Consider the following 12,705-nt stretch of genomic DNA (forward strand, 5'->3'; position numbering starts at 1 on the left):
CAGAGCCCTGGGGGACACCAGTGGTGAGAGCGCATGGTGCGGAGACAGATTCTCGCCATGCCACCTGGTAGGAGCGACCTGTCAGGTAGGACGCAATCCAAGCGTGGGCCGCCCCGGAGATGCCCAACTCGGAGAGGGTGGAGAGGAGGATCTGATGGTTCACAGTATCAAAGGCAGCAGATAGGTCTAGAAGGATGAGAGCAGAGGAGAGAGAGTTAGCTTTAGCAGTGCGGAGAGCGTCCGTGACACAGAGAAGAGCAGTCTCAGTTGAATGCCCAGTCTTGAAACCTGACTGATTAGGATCAAGAAAGTCATTCTGAGAGAGATAGCAAGAGAGCTGGCCAAGGACGGCGCGTTCAAGAGTTTTGGAGAGAAAGGAAAGAAGGGATACTGGTCTGTAGTTGTTGACATCGGAGGGATCGAGTGTAGGTTTTTTTCAGAAGGGGTGCAACTCTCGCTCTCTTGAAGACGGAAGGGACGTAGCCAGCGGTCAAGGATGAGTTGATGAGCGAGGTGAGGAAGGGGAGAAGGTCTCCGGAAATGGTCTGGAGAAGAGAGGAGGGGATAGGGTCAAGTGGGCAGGTTGTTGGGCGGCCGGCCGTCACAAGACGCGAGATTTCATCTGGAGAGAGAGGGGAGAAAGAGGTCAAAGCACAGGGTAGGGCAGTGTGAGCAGGACCAGCAGTGTCGTTTGACTTAGCAAACGAGGATCGGATGTCGTCAACCTTCTTTTCAAAATGGTTGACGAAGTCATCCGCAGAGAGAGAGGAGGGGGGAGGGGGAGGAGGATTCAGGAGGGAGGAGAAGGTAGCAAAGAGCTTCCTAGGGTTAGAGGCAGATGCTTGGAATTTAGAGTGGTAGAAAGTGGCTTTAGCAGCAGAGACAGAAGAGGAGAAATGTAGAGAGGAGTGAGTGAAAGGATGCCAGGTCCGCAGGGGAGGCGAGTTTTCCTCCATTTCCGCTCGGCTGCCCGGAGCCTTGTTCTGTGAGCTCGTAGTGAGTCGTCGAGCCACGGAGCAGGAGGGGAGGACCGAGCCGGCCTGGAGGATAGGGGACAGAGAAAATCAAAGGATGCAGAAAGGGAGGAGAGGAGGGTTGAGGAGGCAGAATCAGGAGATAGGTTGGAGAAGGTTTGAGCAGAGGGAAGAGATGATAGGATGGAAGAGGAGAGAGTAGCGGGAGAGAGAGAGCGAAGGTTGGGACGGCGCAATACCATCCGAGTAGGGGCAGAGTGAGAAGTGTTGGATGAGAGCGAGAGGGAAAAGGATACAAGGTAGTGGTCGGAGATTTGGAGGGGAGTTGCAATGAGATTAGTGGAAGAACAGCATCTAGTAAAGACGAGGTCAAGCGTATTGCCTGCCTTGTGAGTAGGGGGGGAAGGTGAGAGGGTGAGGTCAAAAGAGGAGAGGAGTGGAAAGAAGGAGGCAGAGAGGAATGAGTCAAAGGTAGACGTGGGGAGGTTAAAGTCACCCAGAACTGTGAGAGGTGAGCCATCCTCAGGAAAGGAACTTATCAAGGCGTCAAGCTCATTGATGAACTCTCCAAGGGAACCTGGAGGGCGATAAATGATAAGGATGTTAAGCTTGAAAGGGCTGGTAACTGACAGCATGGAATTCAAATGAGGAGATAGACAGATGGGTCAGGGGAGAAAGAGAGAATGTCCACTTGGGAGAGATGAGGATTCCAGTGCCACCACCCCGCTGGCTCGATGCTCTAGGGGTATGCGAGAACACGTGGGCAGACGAAGAGAGAGCAGTAGGAGTAGCAGTGTTATCTGTGGTAATCCATGTTTCCGTCAGCGCCAGGAAGTCTAGGGACTGGAGGGTAGCATAGGCTGAGATGAACTCAGCCTTGTTGGCTGCAGACCGGCAGTTCCAGAGGCTGCCGGAGACCTGGAACTCCACGTGGGTCGTGCGCGCTGGGACCACCAGGTTAGAGTGGCAGCGGTCACGCGGTGTGAAGCGTTTGTATGGCCTGTGCAGAGAGGAGAGAACAGGGATAGACAGACACATAGTTGACAAGCTACAGAAGTGTTGTTTCTTGTATTATTGTCTCCTGTGTCTTTAGAGAACTGTTTCACTTTGATATCCTTTTTCTTCTGTCCTGATTTTCTCTTTCTTTTTTTCTGTTAACTAGATATTCTTTGTTGTTCTTCGTTAGCTAGCTAGCTTCTTCCAAAAGAGTCCCTAGCAACTGCTTAGCAACTGGTAAACAATTCAGCTTGCTAAGATAACTACAATTTTATGAAAAATAGTTATTTTTCAAAAGCCTATCTTTGTTTGTTGCTTGTTTTTTCTCCTATTCAGTCTTGCAGTTTTCTTTTGCTTTTTTCCGATGTACTTCACTCTAAAAACCATGTAAATTTCAATATTTGTAGGAGCTCATTTTTCAGCTGCTGCTGCTCAAATTGGAGTTCCGGAATTGGAATATTGCTTAAATTCCTCAAAAAAGTTAGATTATAACAGTAAACCTTTTTTGTGGGATACACATAAGGCAATTCTTGGTCTTGTGTCATATTTTGGTTAAACTAACCCCAATTCAATGGAATAGCAACCCTCTGCATGCACAGTGCATTCTTCCATCACATACACAGCTGATTCTCAAGATCTGCACACTAATGAGATGCCATTGAGCCCACACTACTACACTGTCTGAGCCAAGGACTACATGCTTTCTGGTAAGTTTTGATTGCAATACTGGGTGGGGTGAATATATTTTATATGACATACATGATTTTTTGTTCAAACTTCTTAGGGCTAGGGGGCAGTATTTGGAAGTTCGGCTGACTGACGTGCCCAAAGTAAACTGCCTGGTACTCAGGCCCAGAAGCTAGGATATGCATATAATTGGTAGCATTGGGTAGAAAACACTCTGAAGTTTCTAGAACTGTTAAAATAATGTCTGTGAGTATAACAGAACCGATATAGCAAGCAAAAACCCCAAAACCCACCCATTCAAACACTTGTCTATGGGATATTCAAAGGAAATCCTCCCAGATTGCAGTTCCTATGGCTTCCACTAGATGCCAATAGTCTTTAGAAAGGTTTTCAGGCTTGTTTTTTGAAAAATGAGTTAGAATTTGTAGTTTTTCAAGGTGACTCTCATTTGGGCTGTAGTCTTGTGGCACGCATGGATGAGGGCGCTCACTTTGTTATTTATCTCCGGTATTGAACATACTATTCTCCGTCTTAAATTGTATCGTTTATTTACATATTAGGGTTGAACATCAGCCTCTGAGGCCTCATCTTTGCTGTCACCTTCCAACCTGGTTGAGGATGGCTTGTTGTCAGGCTCAAATTTGCCTGGATGGCCACCAATTTTTCAGCCTGTTGCATGCTTTGGTGTGTGTGTGTGTGTGTGTGTGTGTGTGTGTGTGTGTGTGTGTGTGTGTGTGTGTGTGTTCCCAAAAAACGACCATTTGCGCTCTGAGGCGGCTGATGTTGGTGGGATTTGGAGGATGATGGAGGCAACAGGGGAAAAAGCCTTAGATCCACAAAATCCCTTCCACCAGGTGGCTGATGTTGGCACGACTGCCATATTGCATCTCCATCCCAAAGCCCTTGCTTGGAAGTGTACTTCGCCAGACTGCCAAGAACCCTGCCCTCATCCAGGCCAATGTGGTGAGACACGGTAGGCCTTGTTGATCTTTGCACCAGACAGGATGCTCTTGCCAGCATACTTGGGGTCCAACATGTACGCTGCAGCGTATATGGGCTTCAGGCAGAAGTCTTCACGCTTTTTGATGTATTTCAGAACTGCAGTTTCCTCTGCTTGGAGCAACACTGAAGTGGGCAGGGCAGTATGGATTTCTTCTCTTACATCTGCAAGCAGAGTCTTAACATCAGACAGGATGGCATTGTCTCCCTCAAACCATGCATTGGCTACTGCTACAGGTTTCAGGAGATTCAGGCTGCTTACCACTCTCTCCCAAAATACATCATCCAGGAGGATCCTCTTGATGGGGCTGTCCATATCGGTAGACTGTGGTATGGCATTTCTTGGAGAGACTCCTTGCCCTCCAGGAGACTGTCAAACATGATGACAACACCACCCCAAAGGGTGTTGCTGGGCAGCTTCAATGTGGTACTCTTATTCTTCTCACTTTGCATGGTGAGGTAGATTGCTGCTATGTCTTGATGACCCTTCACATACGTAACCATTTCCTTGGCTCTCTTGTTTAAATAAATCACTGACAGTGTCACCAGCAAAGCACCCCCACACCATCACACCTCCTCTTCCATGTTCCACGGTGGGAACCACACATACGGAGATCATCCGTTCACCTACTCTGCGTCTCACAAAGACATGGCAGTTGGAACAAACAAAAAAAAAAATCGCAGATTAGGACTCATCAGACCAAAGGACAGATTTCCACCGGTCTAATGTCCATTGCTCGTGTTTCTTGGTCCAAGCAAGTCTCTTCTTCATATTGGTGTCCTTTAGTAGTGGTTTCTTTGCAGCCTGATTCAGGCCTGATTCACGCAGTCTCCTCTGAACAGTTGATGTTGAGATGTGTCTGTTACTTGAACTCTGTGAAGCATTTATTTGGGCTGCAATTTCTGAGACTGGTAACTCTAATGAACTTTTCCACTGCAGCAGAGGTAACTCAAGGTCTTCCTTTCCTGTGGCGGTCCTCATGAGAGCCAGTTTCATCATAGCTCTTGATGGTTTTTGCGACTGCACTTGAAGAAACTTTCTAAGTTTTGAAATGTTTTATGGATTGACTTACCTTCATGTCTTAAAGTAATGATGGACTGTCGTTTCTCTTTGCTTATTTGAGCTCTTCTTGCCATAATATGGACTTGGTCTTTTACCAAATAGAGCTATCTTCTGTATACCACCCCTACCTTGTCACAACACAACTGATTGGCTCAAATTCATTAAGAAGGAAAGAAATTCCACAAATGTACTTTTAACAAGGCACACCTGTTAATTGACTACCTCATGAAGCTGGTTGAGAGAATTCCAAGAGTGTGCAAAGCTGTCATCAAGGTGAAGGGTGGCTACTAGGGTTTACTCATTTTGGGGAATATTCAGAGGTGGAAACTTTCTGTGGGAATTAACGGGAATATGTGGGACTTAACAGGAATATATGGGAATTAATGGGAGGCTCTGAACCGCCGACTGCCGCTGACGACTCCGGGCTGCAGGCCGCCGCTGAAGACTCCGGGCTGCAGACCGTCACTGGAGGCTCCGGGCTGAGGAGCGTAGCTGGAGGCACCGGGCTGAGTAGCGTAGCTGGAGGCTCCGGGCTGAGGAGCGTAGCTGGAGGCTCCGGGCTGAGGAGCGTAGCTGGAGGCTCCGGGCTGAGGAGCGTAGCTGGAGGCTCCGGGCTGAGGAGCGTCGCTGGAGGCTCCGGGCTGAGGAGCGTCGCTGAAGGCTCCGGGCTGGGGAGCGTCGCTGGAGGCTCCGGGCTGGGGAGCGTCGCTGGAGGCTCCGGACTGGGGAGCGTCGCTGGAGGCTCCGGACTGGGGAGCGTCGCTGGAGGCTCCGGACTGGGGAGCGTCTCTGTAGGTTCCGGACTGGGGACCTTCGCTGCAGGCGCCATGCCATGGATCATCACTACTGGTTCCGTGCCATGGATCATCACTGGAGGCTTTGTGCCATGGATCATCACTGGAGGCTCCGGGCCATGGATTATCACTGGAGGCTTCGTGCCATGGATCATCCCTACAGGCTCCGGGCCATGGATCATCACTGGAGGCTTCGTGCCATGGATCATCCCTACAGGCTCCGGGCCATGGATCATCACTGGAGGCTTCGTGCCATGGATCGTCCCTACAGGCTCCGGGCCATGGATCATCACTGGAGGCTTCGTGCCATGGATTATCACTGGAGGCTTTGGACCACTGATCATCACTGGAGGCTTCCTACGGGGAGCTGGAACCGGTCTCACCAGACTGGGGAGACGCACAGGAGACTGGGTGCGCAGAGCAGGCACAGGGCACACTGGGCCGTGGAGGCGCACCGGAGGTCTGGAGCTCAGGGCTGGCACACCCCGTCCTGGCTGGATGGTCACTGTAGCTCAGCAAGGGCGGGGCGCTGGAGCAGGATGAACTGTGCTGGTGAACGGGGGTACCGTGCATAGAGCAGGCACAGGATAACCTGGGCCGTAGAGATGCAATGAAGACCAGACACGCTGAGCCGGCGCACTTATTCCTGGCTGACAGCCAACTCTAGCACGGCAACTGTGAGGAGCTTGCACCGAGCGCACCGGGCTGTGAGTGCGCACCGGCGACACAGTGCGCATCACCGCATAATACGGTGCTTGCTTGGTCACTCGCTCCCCACGGTAAGCACAGGGAGTTGGCTCAGGTCTCAACCCCGACCTCGCCAATCTCCCCATGTGCCCCCCCCCAAAATGTTTTTACCGGTGCCTCTCGGGGTTCTGTCGTTGATTTTCCCCGGTCCAGCTCGTCCTCCTAGTCAGCGCACACTGCTTGGCCTTCTTGTGGTGGGTTATTCTGTCACGAGTGCTGTCTTCAAATTCCCTGTCACATAGGAGCCAAGGCGCAGCGTGCCAGTAATTCCACATACTTTAATAGAAGTCAAACCAAACAATAAACAGGATGAACAGGAATGACCGTGACACAACTGAGGTGCACACGAAACACTTACAGAAAGAATAATAACCCAAAAACACAGGTGGGGAAAAGGCTGCCTAAGTATGATTCCTAATCAGAGACAACGATAGACAGCTGCCTCTGATTAGGAACCATACTCGGCCCAAAACAAAGAAATACAAAAACATAGAATGCCCACCCCACACCCTGACCTAACCACATAGAGAAACAAACCCTCTCTCTCAGGTCAGGGCGTGACAAACACTTTTTAGGTTACTACATGATTCCACATGTGTTATTTCATACATTTTACATTTTACATTTAAGTCATTTAGCAGACGCTCTTATCCAGAGCGACTTACAAATTGGTGCATTCACCTTATAATATCCAGTGGAACAACCACTTTATAATAGTGCATCTAAATCTTTTAAGGGGGGGGTTAGAAGGATTACTTTATCCTATCCCAGGTATTCCTTGAAGAGGTGGGGTTTCAGGTGTCTCCGGAAGGTGGTGATTGACTCCGCTGTCCTGGCGTCGTGAGGGAGCTTGTTCCACCATTGGGGTGCCAGAGCAGCGAACAGTTTTGACTGGGCTGAGCGGGAACTGTGCTTCCTCAGAGATAGGGAGGCCAGCAGGCCAGAGGTGGATGAACGGAGTGCCCTTGTTTGGGTGTAGGGCCTGATCAGAGCCTGAAGGTACGGAGGTGCCGTTCCCCTCACAACTCCGTAGGCAAGCACCATGGTCTTGTAGCGGATGCGAGCTTCGACTGGAAGCCAGTGGAGAGAGCGGAGGAGCGGGGTGACGTGAGAGAACTTGGGAAGGTTGAACACCAGACGGGCTGCGGCGTTCTGGATGAGTTGTAGGGGTTTAATGGCACAGGCAGGGAGCCCAGCCAACAGCGAGTTGCAGTAATCCAGACGGGAGATGACAAGTGCCTGGATTAGGACCTGCGCCGCTTCCTGTGTGAGGCAGGGTCGTACTCTGCGAATGTTGTAGAGCATGAACCTACAGGATCGGGTCACCGCCTTGATGTTGGTGGAGAACGACAGGGTGTTGTCCAGGGTCACGCCAAGGCTCTTAGCACTCTGGGAGGAGGACACAAGGGAGTTGTCAACCGTGATGGCGAGATCATGGAACGGGCAGTCCTTCCCCGGGAGGAAGAGCAGCTCCGTCTTGCCGAGGTTCAGCTTGAGGTGGTGATCCGTCATCCACACTGATATGTCTGACAGACATGCAGAGATGCGATTCGCCGCCTGGTTGTCAGAAGGGGGAAAGGAGAAGATTAATTGTGTGTCGTCTGCATAGCAATGATAGGAGAGACCATGTGAGGATATGACAGAGCCAAGTGACTTGGTGTATAGCGAGAATAGGAGTGGGCCAAGAACAGAGCCCTGGGGGACACCAGTGGTGAGAGCGCGTGGTGCGGAGACAGATTCTCGCCATGCCACCTGGTAGGAGCGACCTGTCAGGTAGGACGCAATCCAAGCGTGGGCGGCGCCGGAGATGCCCAGCTCGGAGAGGGTGGAGAGGAGGATCTGATGGTTCACGGTATCAAAGGCAGCAGATAGGTCTAGAAGGATGAGAGCAGAGGAGAGAGAGTTAGCTTTAGCAGAGCGGAGAGCCTCCGTGACACAGAGAAGAGCAGTCTCAGTTGAATGCCCAGTCTTGAAACCTGACTGATTAGGATCAAGAAAGTCATTCTGAGAGAGATAGCAAGAGAGCTGGCCAAGGACGGCGCGTTCAAGAGTTTTGGAGAGAAAGGAAAGAAGGGATACTGGTCTGTAGTTGTTGACATCAGAAGGGGTGCAACTCTCGCTCTCTTGAAGACGGAAGGGACGTAGCCAGCGGTCAAGGATGAGTTGATGAGCGAGGTGAGGTAGGGGAGAAGGTCTCCGGAAATGGTCTGGAGAAGAGAGGAGGGGATAGGGTCAAGTGGGCAGGTTGTTGGGCGGCCGGCCGTCACAAGACGCGAGATTTCATCTGGAGAGAGAGGGGAGAAAGAGGTCAAAGCACAGGGTAGGGCAGTGTGAGCAGGACCAGCAGTGTCGTTTGACTTAGCAAACGAGGATCGGATGTCGTCAACCTTCTTTTCAAAATGGTTGACGAAGTCATCCGCAGAGAGGGAGGAGGGGGGAGGGGGGAGGAGGATTCAGGAGGGAGGAGAAGGTAGCAAAGAGCTTCCTAGGGTTAGAGGCAGATGCTTGGAGTTTAGAGTGGTAGAAAGTGGCTTTAGCAGCAGAGACAGAAGAGGAAAATGTAGAGAGGAGGGAGTGAAAGGATGCCAGGTCCGCAGGGAGGCGAGTTTTCCTCCATTTCCGCTCGGCTGCCCGGAGCCCTGTTCTGTGAGCTCGCAGTGAGTCGTCGAGCCACGGAGCAGGAGGGGAGGACCGAGCCGGCCTGGAGGATAGGGGACAGAGGAAATCAAAGGATGCAGAGAGGGAGGAGAGGAGGGTTGAGGAGGCAGAATCAGGAGATAGGTTGGAGAAGGTTTGAGCAGAGGGAAGAGATGATAGGATGGAAAAGGAGAGAGTAGCGGGAGAGAGAGAGCGAAGGTTGGGACGGCGCAATACCATCCGAGTAGGGGCAGAGTGAGAAGTGTTGGATGAGAGCGAGAGGGAAAAGGATACAAGGTAGTGGTCGGAGACTTGGAGGGGAGTTGCAATGAGATTAGTGGAAGAACAGCATCTAGTAAAGATGAGGTCAAGCGTATTGCCTGCCTTGTGAGTAGGGGGGGAAGGTGAGAGGGTGAGGTCGAAAGAGGAGAGGAGTGGAAAGAAGGAGGCAGAGAGGAATGAGTCGAAGGTAGACGTGGGGAGGTTAAAGTCACCCAGAACTGTGAGAGGTGAGCCATCCTCAGGAAAGGAACTTATCAAGGCGTCAAGCTCATTGATGAACTCTCCAAGGGAACCTGGAGGGCGATAAATGATAAGGATGTTAAGCTTGAAAGGGCTGGTAACTGTGACAGCATGGAATTCAAATGAGGAGATAGACAGATGGGTCAGGGGAGAAAGAGAGAATGTCCACTTGGGAGAGATGAGGATTCCAGTGCCACCACCCCGCTGGCTCGATGCTCTAGGGGTATGCGAGAACACGTAGTCAGACGAGGAGAGAGCAGTAGGAGTAGCAGTGTTATCTGTGGTAATCCATGTTTCCGTCAGCGCCAGGAAGTCTAGGGACTGGAGGGTAGCATAGGCTGAGATGAACTCAGCCTTGTTGGCCGCAGACCGGCAGTTCCAGAGGCTGCCGGAGACCTGGAACTCCACGTGGGTCATAGTTTTGATGTCTTCACTATTATTCTACAATGTAGAAAATAGTAAAAATAAATAAAAACCCTTGAATGAGTAGGTGTGTCCAAGTAGGTGTGTACTGTTCATATTATTAATATTTCATTCAGGGATTGAAATTATGACCCCATGCTCAGTAGCCTATTCCAGCAGGCTATTGGGAAACAAGCACGCACTTCTTACCTTGAAATCGCTTTGCTATTCATGTTGAATGTGTGCAAAAGGGTTTTATTTAAGCAATAAGGCAAGAGGGGTGTGGTATATTGCCAATATACCACGGCTAAGGGCTGTTCTTATGCACAATATATTTTCTTATGCCTGGATACAGTCCTTAGCCGTGGCCATATACCACAAACCCATGAGGTGCCTTATTGGTATTATAAACTGGTTACCAATGTAATTAGAGCAGTAAAAATAAATATTTTGTGGTATACGGTCTGATATACCACTGCTGTCAGACAATCAGCATTCAGGGCTAGAACCACAAAGTTTATAATTGTAATGTTTTTCCTTTGTCATTATGGGGTATTTGTGTGTAGATTGATGAGGGAATTAAAAAAAAAATCTATTTAAGAATAAGGCTGTAACAATAGTTTCCGAATGCACTTTACCATACTGCTTTACTGCTTAGTCATAGCAGTCGAACGTGGAAAATGATGGAAATGATCTGTCGAGTTTAATAAGGCAAATTATATTTTATCTTGAGACATATTCAAATCCTTTATTATGTCACTTCATAGCTTGCAATTATTATTATTTTGATGAAACTAAATTTTGCTTCTAGCATCGTTGCAAGTTACGTCGATATTCCTTCTAAATTGGCTCGATGACGTTATGGAAAAAGGGTATATTGTATAAATCCAGACCATTTCCGGAGACCTTCTCCCCTACCTCACCTCGCTCATCAACTCATCCTTGACCGCTGGCTACGTCCCTTCCGTCTTCAAGGGAGCGAGAGTTGCACCCCTTCTGAAAAAACCTACACTCGATCCCTCCGATGTCAACAACTACAGACCAGTATCCCTTCTTTCTTTTCTCTCCAAAACTCTTGAACGTGCCGTCCTTGGCCAGCTCTCCTGCTATCTCTCTCAGAATTACCTTCTTGATCCTAATCAGTCAGGTTTCAAGACTGGGCATTCAACTGAGACTGCTCTTCTCTGTGTCACGGAGGCTCTCCGCACTGCTAAAGCTAACTCTCTCTCCTCTGCTCTCATCCTTCTAGACCTATCTGCTGCCTTTGATACTGTGAACCATCAGATCCTCCTCTCCACCCTCTCCGAGTTGGGCATCTCCGGCGCGGCCCACGCTTGGATTGCGTCCTACCTGACAGGTCGCTCCTACCAGGTGGCGTGGCGAGAATCTGTCTCCGCATCATGCGCTCTCACTACTGGTGTCCCCCAGGGCTCTGTTCTAGGCCCTCTCCTATTCTCGCTATACACCAAGTCACTTGGCTCTGTCATATCCTCACATGGTCTCTCCTATCATTGCTATGCAGACGACACACAATTAATCTTCTCCTTTCCCCCTTCTGATAACCAGGCGGCGAATCGCATCTCTGCATGTCTGTCAGACATATCAGTGTGGATGACGGATCACCAGCTCAAGCTGAACCTCGGCAAGACGGAGCTGCTCTTCCTCCCGGGGAAGGACTGCCCGTTCCATGATTTCGCCATCACGCTTGACAACTCCCTTGTGTCCTCCTCCCAGAGTGCTAAGAACCTTGGCGTGATCCTGGACAACACCCTGTCGTTCTCCACTAACATCAAGGCGGTGACCCGATCCTGTAGGTTCATGCTCTACAACATTCGCAGAGTACGACCCTGCCTCACACAGGAAGCGGCGCAGGTCCTAATCCAGGCACTTGTCATCTCCCGTCTAGATTACTGCAACTCGCTGTTGGCTGGGCTCCCTGCCTGTGCCATTAAACCCCTACAACTCATCCAGAACGCCGCAGCCCATCTGATATTCAACCTTCCCAAGTTCTCTCACGTCACCCCGCTCCTCCGCTCTCTCCACTGGCTTCCAGTTGAAGCTCGCATCCGCTACAAGACCATGGTGATTGCCTACGGAGCTGTGAAGGGAACGGCACCTCCATACCTTCAGGCTCTGATCAGGCCCTACACCCAAACAAGGGCACTGCGTTCATCCACCTCTGGCCTGCTGGCCCCCTACCTCTGAGGAAGCACAGTTCCCGCTCAGCCCAGTCAAAACTGTTCGCTGCTCTGGCACCCCAATGGTGGAACAAGCTCCCTCACGACGCCAGGACAGCGGAGTCAATCATCACCTTCCGGAGACACCTGAAACCCCACCTCTTTAAGGAATACCTAGGATAGGATAAAGTAATCCTTCTAACCTCCCCCCCCCTCCCCCTTAAAAGATTTAGATGCACTATTGTAAAGTGGTTGTTCCACTGGATATCATAAGGTGAATGCACCAATTTGTAAGTCGCTCTGGATAAGAGCTTCTGCTAAATGACTTAAATGTAATGTAATGTAAATGTGGCAAGTCCTCTCTTGCTGTAGGAAATATTTGCATGGCTAGTTTCAGGCCTTTTGTGCTGGTTTTCAGTATTCATTAGGCAAGAAATTTTGTTTGATCTGGCAACCCTGTCATCAGCTGCTCAGCCAGGAGGCGCTTGAGGGGAAAGATGGCGGAGGCGGATGATGAAGTGAATTCTGAATCTAATGGCGGTAGAATCAAGGAGAATTGGAATATTGTCTAAAAGAAAGGAAAACGGAGCAAAGTAGAGTACAGTGATGAGAACGTTACTTCGTATCTTGTAGGAGTACGGTTTGTAAATGAGGAGCAGCTGATTGGTAATTCAATCTTGAGGAATCCATTTGAGATATCCAAACTG

Source organism: Salmo salar, chromosome ssa15 (assembly GCF_905237065.1).
Source record: "Salmo salar chromosome ssa15, Ssal_v3.1, whole genome shotgun sequence".
Taxonomy (NCBI): domain Eukaryota; kingdom Metazoa; phylum Chordata; class Actinopteri; order Salmoniformes; family Salmonidae; genus Salmo; species Salmo salar.